We start from the raw sequence: 15,044 nt of genomic DNA, 5'->3' as shown, positions 1-15,044 counted from the left end.
AGCGAGCCATATTTAATTACCTAGCGATTGGCCTTTATGTTGGGGTTTTTGTTAAATGATGAGAAAAGTTCTTTGTATCAGACTTGCTGGTGTTTTTGCATTGTTTCCCTGTAGTCTCCAAACTGGTAATTCCACTTGTTAAACTGGGTTGGCTTTTGCAATCTCCTTTGTTGTGGGATTCTCCTTTGCTTCCCCCAGTACATTCCAGAAATTGTTTGCTTGCAGGCAGCTCTCTTTATAAGCTTGTTTAATTTCTGTTTGATGTTTGAAAAGGTTTTTCATAGCTCTTACCTCTTCTTTGGTTTTGCTATGATATGCTAATCAAATGTTCCTTAACTAGTTAAAACTGAACACTTCATTTGTTAAATACAACCGGCCAAGGGAATCCTTCAGGCATGCATCCCCATTCTTTGCTGTCTCTCTATTTCATTGTTCTCAGGATTATAGCATGGGAAAACTATTAAAGCGTGGTCTACGGTATGGTGGGTGGCTGTACATATGATGAACCTTCTACTGAGGCCTCGATACCTTTAAAATTTACTGTGTTTCTTCTTCTCAAAGCGGAGTTGACATTTAAAGCTAATTTGGCATTCTCTATTCACTGAAACTTTGAGACTGGGACTATCATTGCTGAGAAGAACTCAGATAAATACTTGCTGATGAAACATGGGGCTTTCAGTGTGGGATGATAAAGTAAAATAAATAAAAAGCCCAGTGACATCTACTGCAAGAGACAGTTTTCTTTAAAAATGTTAACAGCTCTGCTGTAGTCTTAATGTCAATTTAAAATTCATTCAAAGACGTTTTCCCCATTGGCAGTTTCTTCCTTTCTACTGAAGTTACTTGCCAAGGAAGGTTGAGATTATTTACTATATTCCACACGATCTGCTGTAGGAAGGCAAGATGCTTCTAGTCAGTCTGCTTTTAAGGTATCTAAAAATCCATGAAAACAAACGGCAGTAAATAATTGTAAAGCTAATAACAACGTGCTTGGGGTGCGTTCATGTTTAACTCGTCTCCAAAGCAATCTCTCCATCGGAAGCCATATCTTTAGAGGTACCCTTATAAAAACCTCACTTTTTGTATGTGGTTGGTCTGCCTATATGTAATCTGCATATCCTGTAGTGTATGGCTTGCCTACAGATGAGGGGAGATGAGCGCAGTCCTTCCAACCTCCTGCATCTTTTATCTGTGTGCTTGTGATCTGTCTGACAGTGCCTGGGGTCAGAGCTTTGCCCTCGTATGAAGATGCTCCATCTGGCTCATAGGTCTTCCAGAGGATCCCTAATGAGTTTTAGGTTTCCATATTGTGTTTTTGGATACCCCGATACTTGCCCCTACTGGGCAGCTTATGTGTCCCCAAGACTGGCCTGAAGATGTGAAAATATCTTTCAAAGTAGACCTTTCTTTTTGCTTTCATTGTTTTATTTATTTACAGAGTAGTATAGCACAGGGATTTAATAGCCTGAAGAGTGATATTTTTGTAGGCTGCCTTGTGAATGAGTGCTAGGAAGTAAGTGATGGCTTGTATCAGGTGCTGTATCTGTTGGGCATGGTTTTACATTACAGTTAACAAAGAAAGTCTGACTCTAGTCTTTGTCTTGCTAACGTGGCAAAATAGCTCTTAGTGCTACATATGCCAACCTTTGTGCAGTCACTGTTGGTTGAGAGTCCTCTCTCTGCTGTGCTGGAAACCCATGATGAATATTGCTGGGTACTAAAGGCTGGTTAAAATGGTTAAAGTGTTTTTAATATGTTAGTGTTAAATTCATAGAATCGTCTAAACTCCCTCCTACCCTCTCTCCATCCAGACACTGAATCCCCAATGATTAAAGAAGGGAGTTGGCTAAACCCTGTCTAGATGCTGGTTAGTGATCTCATATTTTGACTATTTCTCCCGATGAATGGTACTCATCCATCACAATTTTTCTTCACTGAAAAGCAGCAGGATGGGAAAAACCACTGATTTGCCCGTGTAAATACTTCTTTTCCAGACTGTCTGCAATTACAAAGGCTTTTTGAAAAATCCGAATCATGATTGTTTCAATTATGATTAACATTTCATACCATACTACATTTTAACTTGAACGTCCTTCAGATTGAATTTAATGTGCCACGGCAATTTTAATCGCTATATGATATGTATATCTGACAAATAAAAATAGAAGATAGAAACAAGTACTTCATGGTTCCTGGCTGTGAAAGAACCACTCTTATGAAAAGTGTGAGATCATTATGCAAGTTTTTCTTCCATAAAACTTTGGTTTGGTTTGTGGAGTTTTAGTTTAATATGTTCTTCAGCCTTGTGACATTTATAAAGAATATTTAAACCAAAGTTCTGCAGTGTAGCTGTGATGAACAATTCTCCCGGGAATGATGAAGACGTGGCTCAGCCACACCACCAGGCCAGGCGGCGAGCCAGATACCTTCTCAAATTCTGTGTGCAGTTTTGAGGACTTGATGATTGTGGTCTTCTCCTCCTTCCTGCTCCAGAGATGAAAGTTCTCAGCGCTTCCGTTCACTCCTGCTCGGGAGCAAAGAGGGGGAAGGTCTGTCAAGTGCAGGTGGTGTAATTTTCATCTAGAGTTTCTCACTTGGTTGTTGTTGCCACTTTGGTGTAAAGAGCAGTGACAGAAGCCTTGGCTGTGCCCTTGGCTTCTGACTGCATCCTGCCTCTTCCTCCTTGGCACCCAAACAAAGGGAAACATTTGACAAAAAGATGTTTGATGGGAATCTCCGTCTCGTGACTGCTGCTCAGATAAGGTGCAGGCAGTGAAAACACTTTACCCATAAAGGAAAGTCATAATTATGTGGTCCTTTGGTTCCTGTTTGGAGAACAGTATTTCAGACCCTGTGCTAGTTTCTCCTGAGAAACAGATGAGAGTGGTGCCAAACCTGTGAAGGTTTCCCGGAGATAGAAGCTGAAAGCAGCCAGTTTGTTGCTGTTGCGGGGGAGCCTGCTTGTGTCCTGTAGAAACTTTCAGGGGAAGGAAGAAGGAGTCACAAAGGTGGTTCCTTTATCCAAGTGTGTTTGCACATTTTATAGCAGATCTCGTAATACTTGATGAACTTCCTTTACCTGCTAAGAGTTAGGGTGGGAAGGTATCATCTTCAAAATGTTGAGGAAAACAAATCAGAGAAGAAGTCCTTGTTCAAGTCAAATGGTCATGACTTTTTTGTTTCTGCATAGATCATTTGGGCTTTGCTGTGACACTGGAAAGACTTGGTACACTAGTACATGATCTCTTTCAATGCAATTTGAAATATAACAAAGAGTTTGCCTTGAAATGATGTTTATATGCTTATAGGCATTATACTTTCCAAAACGCTGTTCAGTAACTCCTTATTCTGTCTGTGGAGTGCATCAGCTGGGACATGTAATGACTACTTGCATTACAATATTTCCAGACAAATGGTTCAGCACATTTCGTTTTTAACATGTTACTGAATGTTTTGTTTACTGTCATTGTATTTAAATACATTTATTTCTCCATAAGTGCTTGGAGTGCCTGCGATCATTAGCCTTTGGTCAGGTGTGTAGATGAGGCATGCGTGAGTGTTTTATTACCGACAATGTGCCATCATCATCACCTGGATTTAATCTTGCCCACCACTTTCCAAATAATATCCTCCTTTTCTGTGGTTTGTAAGTCTCTCAAAATGCAATTATCTGGGCTGAAACATATGAGTGACTGACTCAGAGTGTTTATTTAAAGTTTCAGTGAAACACTTCAACCATTTTTGAGAAACAGCAGAGTTGTAAATACCTTGTTTTTCTAAGTGTTCCTTAAAACAAATTCAGTCATAAACTTGATTTCTCATGTTTACAGCTGAACCTCGAGATCTAGCAGCAGAAGGGTTGCTCTGATATCAGTAATTTGCCTTACGCTATTTTTGTGAAATTTTGCCCAAATTTGGTCATTTTGTAAGTGTAAAAACTCACCGCATAGGCGTGCCTAGCAGAGGCTGTGCGCGGGCAGGCATGCAGATCTGAGCTGAGCTTGCTCAGACCGAAGACCAAGCACAGCTGTCTCTGTGTTTGCTCCGTCTGGGAGTAAGGCTTGTCTAGTCTCACAGGAAGACTGAGAAATCCATTAATAATTTTAACGGAGCCATTCCTAATGTGATCCTGTAGAGCCAGCCCCATGGACAGGCCCAAAAGAAAGTGGGTATCTTGCATTCAGGCTAGGAGATAGATGAACGTGCGTCAGAGTACTACTACCCACTGACTGTCAGGGTTAAAAGAAGTACTTAAAATAAAAGAAGGCTGTGTAAAATAGTAGATGCGGTCACATAATTGAGGTTGGTATCACCGCACCTACTTGCGACACTGGTGAAGACAGGTACCATGGACATCGGAATACACTGACAATGTCATTGCAGTATAATAAATAGTAGGGAGTCCAGTGTGTGCGTTCCCCTGAAAGTCACAGACACATGCTTTGGAAAACCTAGAGGCAGTATTTTAATTTGAGATTAACCTCGAATTTTATTTAGTCGGCACTGAAGCTGTCTTAAGGAAGAGAATAATTATCTGCTCCTTCAACAGAGTATTGAGAAGGTATAAGCACTCTCAAGACCACAATCACATATTCTAGTACTTAGATGAATATGGCATTCAAGGAAGATAATAAGACATCCTAATGTGTCTTATCTTTTGTCATAACCGTGACTTAGCTGCCTAATTCTGTAAGCTACCATTTGAGATAAATGTAACTGCTTTATATTTCTTGCTATTTTTTGCTAGATCTTCTGGAAGCTTCCTAATACCGGGTGGAGGGGGACAGAGGGCCCTTCAGCCAAAAGAAAAGGGGCTTTGGGGGTTACCAGGATGTCAGGGCTTCATTCTTTGCTCTTGCTTGAATTTCTGGACCTCTTGTCACCCTCCTCCCCCTTTTTTTTTAAAGCTGATCTAGTTTGTTGATTCTCTGGGTATTTCTCAATGATAACTCTCACGTCCTGCTGCTTTGGGGCAGGGGTCTTGCTGCCCCTCCTGCTAGTAGTGCTGGTTTCTCCCTTCCCTGAAGAGGGAAACCTGAGGTGTATCGGACTGCAAGAAAAGATAGAAACTGAAACGTATCGTTGATGTCGAGAAACCAATTCCCAGAAGAGAAGGAGCATGGCCTGGGTATGGGAAAGACTAGGAAAGGTGCCTACTTCCTTTTTGCTTTTCAGTTCAGGCACACTTGGTTGGTCTCTGTAGGTGGTCCCATAGTGATACGGTGTCTTTCCATCTCATCTTGATAATTTGTTTGTCACTTCTCATGCGGTTATGGATAGTACGTGGGGATTTTACGTCTGATTTGGAAATGCAAATATGTTTTCATTTTTAGGAGTTTTTTCTTCAGTTTGTGCTTTTTAATGCAGTTCCAAGTACATGGAGTTTCTAAAACACTGAGAAGTTTCTGTGCGTTTTCAGCAACTTTCCAGTGAATTGGTAGCTGGTGTCAGACTCCAGCCGTCGTTGGCTCGTCCTGGGGGCGAAGCCGATGATTTATTAATAACGCAGCTGTGGTTCCAGCGCTGCCACTGAGGGTGGGTAAACACTCCTCCTCTGCAGAGGGGCAAGGCAGTGTACTTTTCACCTCTGCAATTACGTAAGGTGTCCTCGGCCATTATCTATATTTAACTTGGCCCTTGCTTTTTCCTTTTCTTTGTAAAGCAATCAGCCAAGAAAGTGTGAAATCCCCATGGGGGAAGAAGCCCAGCATGCCAGGAGCCGCGGCGTGTTGTTCAGCACACACGTAGGCATGGGGTGACCTGGCTGGGGTGAGGGTGTCCCCATGAGGAGTGGCAGAGGGACTTGCCGATGGCGGATCAAGTCACCCCCATAGCAGTTCATGGCTGCTGGGCATCCAGCTCGAGAGCTGGTGGGCTGTGACATGCCAGTGGCCAAGGTGGTTGCTTGCTCCAAGTTAAGTGCACCCTTATGCGTAGCACATCAGTGCGGTCCCTTGGTATATAAGGAACTTGTCAAATCCTGCTGACGGGCCTTTTCCATATGGTGGGAGTCTTCCAAATGATGGGCCTTTTCTAAATCTCTTTTAATTCACTGCAGCTCTCAAATGAAGCATCTTCTCAAGGTTCCCTTGGGCAGGTGACTTGCTGTAGGAGACTAATGTGGTCGATTTTAAAGAACCCGCCTCCCATTTCATTCTGATCTGGTCAGCCAGGCTCCTCACTGCCAAGACGTGTCTCCTGCTCCTTTTTGATGCCATAGAACTGATTTTCTGGGTTTTTTTGAGGCACATTAAGATTCCCGCTGCATTGTTGACGGAACCATTGTTGGCATGCCAGCCCATTGCCCAGTCCTTGCTGGGCTGCTCACCGTTTGGGCTCATGGGCATCCCAGCAGCAAAGACCTGTCCTCACTACCTGCTCTTTCTTTTATAACTTGGTTACGATGGAGGACATGTGGTATGGACGTTGGAAGGTGTAGCCTGTGTGCTGAGACATGGTGGCTTGCTTTCACAGGCCACCGAGAGAGAAATAAGGTGTTTCAGGGCTTGGCTGTCAGTTCTGCAGTTATCTTTGCCTACCTTTTCACTGGAAAGTGGTGTTTCCAAACCAAGAGAGTTTAATCTCAGTCTTGTTCATATGAGCAACCTTGCATTAAAGTCAACATAGATCTGCTTGAAGTCTTTTATGGGAATTAAAAGAAGGTGAGTAAAGAGGTACATCACAGAGTGGCGCCATGCCATGCCCATCTTCTTGCTTGGTCTTCTGCTGTTCTTCTGCTACACTGCTGTTGCCTTTTCTCTTGCCAGCTGACCTGCAGTCAAACAACTTACCTTCCTTTACTGGCATTACTTCTGAAAAGACTAATTTTGTCTGCTCTTGAAATATTGAGAAAAGTTGAAGAAAATTGCCTCTTTCCAAGCTCTTATCTTCTTTTGCAGTTCAGTCAAGTTAAACTTAATGGTGGAGTATGTTGTTTACCAGCAAAAAATCCATGTCACTGAGTTACCATGTGGTTCCACCTGCTATTTACACAGCTCTATTCTGTCTTCCACAAAAACACATGATCCTTGTGATGAGTGGGTGCGTTAAAGCTGCTCAGCCATTGGTGAACTGTAATGCTGTATCGTGAGACTCCACAAAGGTTTTAGACATTTTTTACTGTAATGCAGGAATCTGCAAATACTTTTACTTCTCTGAACAGGCTTAAATTGCCACTCTGCTACTGCAACCCATCTTGAATTGCATGGCAGGCTGCATCTAGTCCTTCCATGGGAGGAGCTGTATGTTTGTTAGAGCCCCGCGCAAGGTGACTTTGCCTCCTGTGAAGAGTCTCACCACCCACATAGTAGAAATCAGACATTTGAGAAATTTTAACTAAACGAGGTCATGCTTTCTTCTGCTTTCTTTATGTTCGTTCCATAGGGGACTTCCCCTATACTACTCTTGTTCCGTGTAAATTGCCTGTGTGCATTAGAGCGAAGATTTATTTCAAGGGTTGTCCATGGTTGCCTGTGATATATTCATTGATACTGGTAGCCAAACATGAAGCTAAAATAAAAATAACTGGTTTAGATTTTGAGTGCCAGTGAGGGGGAAAAATGGGAAAAGAAAAAGGAGCTACGTAATTGAGGAAGAAATAATCTTTATTTCCCTATTATTCTCAAATTATTTTTGAGGCAGTAAACACAGAAATAAAATAAATTGATATTAGTTTAAACAGTTGTTTCTTTGTCTGAATTTTCTTTGTCTTTTTTGTTGGAGTAATCTCGAGGATGTTTGTCAAATGACTTACAATTTCATAAGCATGTTTTTTTTTTTGGTGTCTGTAATATCTGCTTGAGTTCTTTCTCTTCTAAGCAATTTAATCTCGAGTACACTTCCCTTGATATTGCAAGGCAAATTATTAAACCATTCTCTATAGCCATCCTTCTCAACATTTGTTTGAAAGAGCATCTTGAGAGACTCAGAGCACTTTGTGCATTGCAAATGTGCTCTTCAATAGAACATTTTGTCTTTTTCCATTTAAATAAATATCTCCTATTAAGTCTTTAGTGTTAAGACTCTTACATCATTTAGACATTCCATCTTTTTGTAAGAATTCCATTTTTCTTTAATATTTTTCTATTTTTTATGTCAGTTACAGGCAGTTCTCTAACTTTATGAATAAAATGATCATTTTTATTTTACCAGCTTTTAGTTTCTTACAAATAATTGAAATCATTAGAAGAACAGCTAATGGGTTTTCTTAGCTTGTTGGAAACTGAATCAAGCTGAAGTCACCTGAGAATTTTTTGCCTTCTTTTCCTTTTCTACTTTAAGAAAGTGAATTTGCCTTCTAGTTTTTCTTGAAACGGAAATGTGTAGGTGCATATAAATATGTATGCACGCTCACTAACTTCAGTGGGTGGACTTGCAAGGTGGCTTTAGAAATACAGAATTAATTTCTCAGCGAAGTTTCAAAGTTGGTTTTGTTGGTGTTTTTTGTTTGTTTTTTGGGTTTTTTTCCCAGGAAAATAGATAGGACAGCTGAAATATTTCAAGTGTAATAGAAGAGATGCTTGTGGGTTTTTGAAATACATTTTATCCTTTAGGTCTTTGTGCTGGTAAGGTGTATGGCAACAAGTGAAGTTTGAGGCATTTGAACTCTCCATCAAAAGCTTAATATTTCTGTTACTAGTAGAGTCCGGTCCTTCTGAAAGTATTTTTCTTTTTCTCAAATAGTTCAAGTATGTCTCATTTTCAAGATAAGGGATCTTATTCTGATCTCCATTTCTTTCTATAAAATTAGATACAATTCTACTTAGGCTAAAGGAATCATGTTTTCATAAGCATGCATATTTGCAAGTCAACATACTCTAGATGTGAAATTATGCAAAACTGAAAAAAAACGTTTGAAGCTGATTCGTATACCTTAAGGAAGAAATAAAATGCTAAGTTACATTTTTAAAAATCTATGACTAGTCATACTTAAGGCTTAACTAAATCCCCTAAGTCCTTGGACATATGCTTAACTCTACAGGCATGTGTAGTCCTACAGATTGTGTGAGATGGTACATATTCACAGCAAGTGCAAAGGGAATACTTTAACTGAGGTGTGGTATCTGGTTTTTTACTTTCTGAGAGAAGTTAGGAAGCAGATAGACTTGCATAGGAAAATTGAATTCCTGCATTGTGATGCTAGATGGAAAATACTTTTTAATTCAGTCCAAACTGAAGTGTGGTGGTTTTCCATGAGTAAGTATAGTGGTTTTCCTTGAGTGTTGAAAGTGCTGTTAGTGATTGAGCTCTCATGTACTAAAATATATTGCAAAATGAATAAATGCAAGTCCTGTAGAACAAGAGGAATCATCCCTCTCTGCATATGAATATATAGACAGTGTTTTCTTTAGATTTTTTTTTCCTTTTTGGTATTTCTGCATTTGAAAAATAACATTGAACTGGATGTTTTGGGGTGGTAGAATTAGTGTGGCTGTCTATGGACAGGAGCAGAAGCTTAAGTATCTCAAAATACCCTGCCCTCCTATTGACTGGGTCTATTTTTAGCCCCAGGGAGCCTGGGATTATTGGAATCGAGAAGTTCCTGATTTATGCAATGCTGAAATTGTTAAATTGGTTGGGTGAGGCCACACACGTTACCAACCAGAATTTGCTGAGAGGCTGCTGAGGAGGAATCCCAAAGGAGAAGAAACAGTTTCTGCTCTCATCAGAAACTCCGCCAGAAGAATATTTACAGCTTAGGTACCTCCACAGCTGCTGACACTGCCGTCTCTGTGGCTATTCTCGCTGTGTGCTGCCACTGCCCGAGACAGTGGCCTGTGCTAGCTCTCATTCTGCCAAGGTTTGAACAGTATGTAATATCTTCAGGTATCTAATATCAATATCAAGCAGGTGATGTCTAGCTAGCTAGCATGCCCACAACTGCAAGCGCATTAGTTTATTAAAATGTGATCTGATCTTTACAAACATGTGCAAGTTTGCTGAAGCTGCATGATACAGAAAGTTGTGATTATTTTTTTTTTCTAGTAGGAGAGGTGGTTGTGGCATCAGGTGATCATTACTTTTTAAAAAATATATATATTTTTGGTGTGTTTTTTCCGGCAAATGTTTGGATCTCACAGTGTCTAGCTGGAAACCAAAAAAATCTTTGCCCTTGTAGAACCAGTTGCTCAGATGCCTTCTAAAACCATTCATGTCTTGGAAGTCATATACTCTGTTGGTTTTTTTTTTTCTTTTCCATAAGGCTGCATATTTAATCTTGAGAGATCATACAATTTCATCTGCATTTGTTAGTTTTAGCTTGTTTTCTTAAGGAAACAGAATTTGCATAATTGCACTATCCATATTTTTCCCAGCGTCATCCTCGCACCCTAATAACTTTTGAACACCTGGGCCAATTCGAAGCGAGGTTGCTGGAAGCAGACATCTCAAAGACATATCACTAAGTCCTTACTGGTTATGCAAAAAATCAGTGTCTGAGTACAAGAGATGTAAATTACTACCCCGTTAAGGAAGAGGCTAGAGTGTGCACTGAGCCGTTCCCGGGCATGGTCTGCCAGCCGCCCGCACCTTTTGGCTGGCCCTTCAGGACATGCACGGCTTGAGCAAGTTACATTTATCGTGTGAGTTGTTTCCTGGTTTATAGTGAGGAGGGATGGGAGAGTGTTCTGGGGGAGGAGGGAGGTGGGTACGGGCGGAAGCTGGGAGTTTTGGGAGAACAGAGGCGGGGGGGGGAGCCAGAAGCATTCTAGGGAGTGAGGTTAGGAACGAGGGACAGACGTCTGCAAGGAAGCAGGCCTCCCTGTTTCTGCTCCTCATCGGATAACCTGTCTTTTAAAGGTGATGGAGTGTCCCATGTCAGTTGTTAGGCTATGCTGTGAGGTGGGGGAGGCATGCACTGTTATTTCCCACTAATAGTATCAATAAATTGCCTCAGTTGACTTTGGATTTGTATGCTCAGCTTCAAGCTGGACTTTCCTCATTTCAACTATTTAAGTAAAATATAAATAATTCGATTGGTTTGATGATGGATAACACTGCTGCTTTGATGGGATGGTAGGCAACCATGGCTGCTGCCTTCCCACAGTATAAAAGCGTAGAAGGAGTCTTAATTTAGCTGGTATGGTTTAAAAAGCTAAATGTGTATTCCCTCAGGGTTCAAACCTGAGACAGGCACACTAACAGAAGACAACAAAGATGGAGGGCTATGAGGATGATGAGGGGACTGGAGCATCTCTTGTATGAGGAAAGGCTGAGAGAGCTGGGTCTGTTTAGCCTGGGGAAGAGAAGACTGAGAGGGGATCTCATCAACGCTCACAAATATCTAAAAAGCAGATGTCAAGAGGATGGGGCCAAACTCTTTTCAGTGGTACCCAGCAACAGGACAAGGGGCAATGGGCACAAACTGGAACACAGTAAGTTCCATCTCAACATGAGAAAAAACTTCACTGTGAGGGTGACAGAGCACTGGAACAGGCTGCCCAGAGAGGTTGTGGAGTCTCCTTCTCTGGAGATATTCAAAACCTGCCTGGATGCAATCCTGTGCAACCTGCTCTGGGTGATCCTGCTCTAGCAGGGGGGTTGGACTAGATGATCTCTAGAGGTCCCTTCCAACCCCTACCAATCTGTGAGTCTGTGAATCTGTGAACATGACATTGCATGGTGATGCTCCTCCTGTAAGAACAGCCTTCAAGGACAAGGAGGTTGTCCAAAGGTGCAGCCCCGCTCCTCACAGCTGTGCATAGTGGAAAGGCACAAGGCAGCTGGTGTAAGCCGAAACTAGAGAGGTTCAGACTGAATATAAGGAAAATCATCTTCATGGTGAGGACAGCCAAGCAGTAGATCAAATTGCTCAGAGAGGTTGTGCAAGCTCCACCCGTGGAGGTTTCCAAGATCCGGCTGGAGCAACCTGGGCTGACCCCAGGGCTGACCCTGCTCTGAGCAGCTTGGACTGGGGACCTCTCGAGGTCTCTTCCAACCTGAATTAGCCTCTCCTTTTGCAAAAAAAAAAAACAAACAAAAAACCCCAACCATCACATTGTGCTGCAGAAAAGTGTCTTACAGCAGTTTTGGTTTGACTGTATAGATTGGGGCTGTTACCTTTACTAGTGGGACTTTTATGATAAGCATGCTTAGAATATTTATTGACCCTTGGCTTAAAAGCGGAGTTAAATACCTGAGCAAAATGGTTGTAGATGCATTAGTTGATTCTTGGTGTAAGAGATAAAAGAAACATTGTTGTGCCTTTTTTTTTTTAAAAATTCAAACATCTTATTTTTATGAAAGATAAAGGTAATTTTAGTAAGTAAAAACCAACTCATTATTATGCATAAGCAATTCCCAGCCTGGGCCTGGATGAATTATGATTATTGTTGTTACTATTAGAGCAATAGTGAAATAGTGAGAAAAGCTGTGGATTTATAAAATATTCAAGATAGAGATGTAGCCGTACAATCTGTAGACAGAAAATGGGTTCTTAGTATTTTAATATGCACAGTTATAGGGTGTTACTTCTGCACTCGCCTTGTTATGCTTATTTTAAAATGATAATTCTTAGCACACCCCCAGCCTTTGGGTTGTCTTGTGCCATTGATTTTAGGCAAGCTACCGATTGTTCTTCATAGGGAAACCTATTGATTTTTAAAAAAAAAAAAAAAAAGTCCATGGTGTCACATGGCTCGTTAAGGGATGTGGTTTTGATATTAAGCCAGTCAGGTAACAGCTTCCGAAACCACTGCCCCTGCAGACGCGGAGCCTCTGGACGCTACGCCTGGGGGGTGGGCACTGGAGTCCTGTGAGTTCCCAGCTCCTTGGTACACCCTTTCCCTCTCACACTTCTTTACTGGAATGAAGCCTGTGGCACACCCCCGATGCGAGCCACAGCACGTTCCCAGTCTGGATAATTAGCAGTAGAAAAGTAGTTTTTCTGCTAAAACTTTCCATTACCCGCCTGAAATGTGGCCCTACGTGTTAGTCTAGGCTAGTTGTAGAGGACAAAGGCAGAGAAATGAAAGGTCGGAAGTAGGTGCCATCCTTGCGGGAGTAACAGAGTGCTGGGAACTTAATCTGTTCGTCGTTACTATCCATTGCAGATAAGGAGACAGTTCATTGAAAGTGATTTTTTTCAGGCGAACTCACAGGGGAAGTGCACAACTGCTTACGATGCGCTTGTTGATAACCTTCGCTTCATGGGTGACAGGAGTTTCTAGGGACCAAGTTTCAAACCAATCTGTCTGCGCCCTCAGTATCAGGACTCTGACTCACATGTGAGAGAGTATTAAAAGTTGCATGAAGCAATTATTTTCCCTGCTGCCTGCCTCATCCTGCTGACAGAGTTTGTGCTGCCTTCTACCAGGAGGACTGGATGTCCACGGAGCAGCTCCTGAACTGCTCTGGGTTTAAGAGCTGTGATGAACCAAACCTTGCCCCAGAGGCTTGATACTGATGCATCCTAAAGTTAAAGCACTCAATTTTTTCTCTGTATCTGTTATGACACAGCCTGCTAGCATAGTAGTTTTTTGCGAGAATCCGAAATGGACTCTTATTGTAGATGTTGACCCAACATGTTGAATACTCTGCATGTTGTGTACAATTGTTTGTTCTGTTTGGTTAGTATGTGCTGTCATCTCAGTTGGATTTCATATTTGACTTTTTAGTAAACCAAAAAAATCCAAGATCCCATTTAACTGAGATGATACCACAAGTTTGAATTTTTGTTCCTGCATCGATTGGTAGTTGAGAATCCATCTGCCTGGTTCCTCCCTGAAACTGTTCTCATCAGGAGTTCACAAGGACATGGAGCATTTTTTAAAAAAGGAATGAAGAGTTGCTTATAGGCATTTTCTCCCAACTATTGTAGGTCCAAAAAGTGAAAGCTGGCCTCAGAATTTATTTAATTTTGCTAACTAGGGCTGGATTAATCTGCTCACTATTTTCAGTGCTCATTCCACTGCGGTTTATTTTGGGTCATTTCATTTCAACAAGGCTTGATCTGTTTACAGCTCTTTCTATAGTAGCGTGACAGGGCCACACAACTCTTTTATAGTACGTTCATTGCTAACCAGGAGCTCGAAAAACGAGTAAATGAGTCACAGACATGAACAAGTTTGGAGAGGACAGTACATTTTTGTATGGTTGGATTATTTTGGAAAGTTTTCTGAAATAACCAATCTTTTGTGCGCTGTGGGTTGCTTTGCAGAGCTTCAAGAGATGGTATGTAGTAGCCGTGTGCCTTCAGAGGTAAGAGCAGAGGGCTGGCTGGAGGCACTCTGCAGGCCTAAGGAGCTTCGAAAGCCACTGTGGTTGGGAGTTACTCTCAATCCTTACTTGAGGAGCACTTTTGTTTCCATAGGTAGATATTTCCCATCAGGTAGAGTGGTTTGATTTGATTTTGCTGCTTTAATTTTCAGATTTGCTCTATGAGCTGTTCATATACAAAATAGACTAAGGTTAAATAGGTCTCAGTTAAAAATGTCTCATCAGCCAACACAAAAGTGTATGTATGCTCATTGCCAAGCTCCGATTTAGCATTATGAAGACCTTATTCCCCCCGAATGGAAGAACCAGCTGCCTTCTGTGTCTACCAGATCATGACTGTTTCTGTTTCTGCTCATGCTAGCTGACAAAGTAACGTTTCTTTTCTGTACTTCATCAAACCGGACAGAATTAGTGACTTGCACAACAGAACTCAGAGAGAAGGCACCATGTCCTGAAAATGGCCGCATCTATACTAGCAGGTTAAAACAGCACAAAGAAGTGTTCCTGAGCGCTGAGCCCAGGTTTATTTCTTAAATATTTAGCTTTCTTGAACTCTTCTGGCCCCTGCCGTTTAGCATGCTCCCAAACAGCGGCCAGGCGCAGTTTGGGAAAAGGCTGTTCTCAGTAGTTTAATAGTGTGGAAATAGGTGTTTGCATTCCCGTCATCCTCGGTGCAGGAGAACCTTCCTGGACATGTTTAACTTACTCCTGTGTAGGTAGTTATTACATCCTTATAGCAGATTGGAGGCCAAATCAGCAGTGTTTTGGAGTCTGAGTAAAAAGTATGTTAATATTGACATTCTGGAACATTCAAAGCCTGTTGAAGGTTT

The 15,044-nt window shown here is 41.6% G+C and overlaps 1 protein-coding gene across 10 annotated transcripts in view; it reads left to right on the top strand.

The window, feature by feature from the left end:
* Positions 1 to 15,044, top strand: part of MBNL2 (muscleblind like splicing regulator 2) — a 73,079-nt gene that overhangs the window by 20,999 nt on the left and 37,036 nt on the right. The gene's annotated exons all lie outside the window — the stretch shown is intronic.

This window comes from Grus americana, chromosome 1 (genome assembly GCF_028858705.1).
Source record: "Grus americana isolate bGruAme1 chromosome 1, bGruAme1.mat, whole genome shotgun sequence".
Taxonomy (NCBI): Eukaryota; Metazoa; Chordata; class Aves; order Gruiformes; family Gruidae; genus Grus; species Grus americana.
This window is presented reverse-complemented; position numbering and strand designations above follow the sequence as displayed.